Below are 2,500 nucleotides of genomic sequence, written 5' to 3' on the forward strand. Positions count from 1 at the left end.
CTATATTATATATTTTATATAAAAATATAAGAACGATATTTCTTCTTAATATTTGCCAATTTTCAAATAATTTATCATTCTTAATAACATTTTACTTTTTTTTCAAATGCATTTTTAATGTAATAATTTCATATATTACATAATTTTTCTCTTTGAATTGAAATTAATAACTTCATAATTCTATTTTTTAATCATAAATATATATGATTGAAAAAATTTTCTCCTCTTTTCCTTTGTTTAAAATTTAATTTTTCTTATAAATTTTTGTTTTTCTTATTTTTTTCTCTTCATCATCTGTTTAATTTCCTGTATTTATACAAGAAACAAACAGTTGAGGATAATTTCTATGTAATGCTAGTATAGAATATAAAATTTTGAATTCAAAAATTTATTTCTATTTAAACTAACTATAGAAAACCAGGAATAAAATACAATAACACCAATATGCCATAACATGTTAGTATAGAATATAGATTCTTCATATATGTATATATATTCGAAAATTTTTTCTATTTAAACTAACGTATGGAAAACCAGGAATAAAATCATAATATTACCAGTTTAATATGGCTCAAATTCGAGTTTCATATAGTTATGATTCGATTTATATGCTTCAATATCATTGGTTAGTTAACTTTTGATATTTTCATATTATATCACATGCCTTCACCGTGAGTGTTTTTTGCCATGCACACCTCACATTGTCAAAAATGTATGGGAAAAATTCATTTCAATACATTTCAGTTTGATTTGAAATGTCTTTATTATATATTTTAATGGCAATATGCCAAGGTTATATTCCATAAAATGTTAGTATAGAATATAGATTCTTCATATATGTATATATATTCGAGAATTTTTTTCTATTTAAACTAACGTATGGAAAACCAGGCATAAAATCACAATATTACCAGTTTAATATGGCTCAAATTCGAGTTTCATATAGTTATGATTCGATTTATATGCTTCAATATCATTGGTTAGTTAACTTTTGATATTTTCATATTATATCACATGCCTTCACCGTGAGTGTTTTTTGCCATGCACACCTCACATTGTCAAAAATGTATGGGAAAAATTCATTTCAATACATTTCAGTTTGATTTGAAATGTCTTTATTATATATTTTAGTGCCAATATGCCAAGGTTATATTCCATAACTCTCTATTTAAACTAACGTATGGAAAACCAGGCATAAAATCACAATATTACCAGTTTAATATGGCTTAAATTCGAGTTTCATATAGTTATGATTCGATTTATATGCTTCAATATCATTGGTTAGTTAACTTTTGATATTTTCATATTATTTCACATGCCTTCACCGTGAGTGTTTTTTGCCATGCACACCTCACATTGTCAAAAATGTATGGGAAAAATTCATTTCAATACATTTCAGTTTGATTTGAAATGTCTTTATTATATATTTTAGTGCCAATATGCCAAGGTTATATTCCATAACTCTCTATTTAAACTAACGTATGGAAAACCAGGCATAAAATCACAATATTACCAGTTTAATATGGCTTAAATTCGAGTTTCATATAGTTATGATTCGATTTATATGCTTCAATATCATTGGTTAGTTAACTTTTGATATTTTCATATTATTTCACATGCCTTCACCGTGAGTGTTTTTTGCCATGCACACCTCACATTGTCAAAAATGTATGGGAAAAATTCATTTCAATACATTTCAGTTTGATTTGAAATGTCTTTATTATATATTTTAATGGCAATATGCCAAGGTTATATTCCATAAAATGTTAGTATAGAATATAGATTCTTCATATATGTATATATATTCGAGAATTTTTTTCTATTTAAACTAACGTATGGAAAACCAGGCATAAAATCACAATATTACCAGTTTAATATGGCTCAAATTCGAGTTTCATATAGTTATGATTCGATTTATATGCTTCAATATCATTGGTTAGTTAACTTTTGATATTTTCATATTATATCACATGCCTTCACCGTGAGTGTTTTTTGCCATGCACACCTCACATTGTCAAAAATGTATGGGAAAAATTCATTTCAATACATTTCAGTTTGATTTGAAATGTCTTTATTATATATTTTAGTGCCAATATGCCAAGGTTATCTTCCATAACTCTCTATTTAAACTAACGTATGGAAAACCAGGCATAAAATCACAATATTACCAGTTTAATATGGCTTAAATTCGAGTTTCATATAGTTATGATTCGATTTATATGCTTCAATATCATTGGTTAGTTAACTTTTGATATTTTCATATTATTTCACATGCCTTCACCGTGAGTGTTTTTTGCCATGCACACCTCACATTGTCAAAAATGTATGGGAAAAATTCATTTCAATACATTTCAGTTTGATTTGAAATGTCTTTATTATATATTTTAGTGCCAATATGCCAAGGTTATATTCCATAACTCTCTATTTAAACTAACGTATGGAAAACCAGGCATAAAATCACAATATTACCAGTTTAATATGGCTTAAATTCGAGTTTCAT

This window comes from Anastrepha obliqua, unplaced genomic scaffold (genome assembly GCF_027943255.1).
Source record: "Anastrepha obliqua isolate idAnaObli1 unplaced genomic scaffold, idAnaObli1_1.0 ptg000104l, whole genome shotgun sequence".
Lineage (NCBI taxonomy): Eukaryota > Metazoa > Arthropoda > Insecta > Diptera > Tephritidae > Anastrepha > Anastrepha obliqua.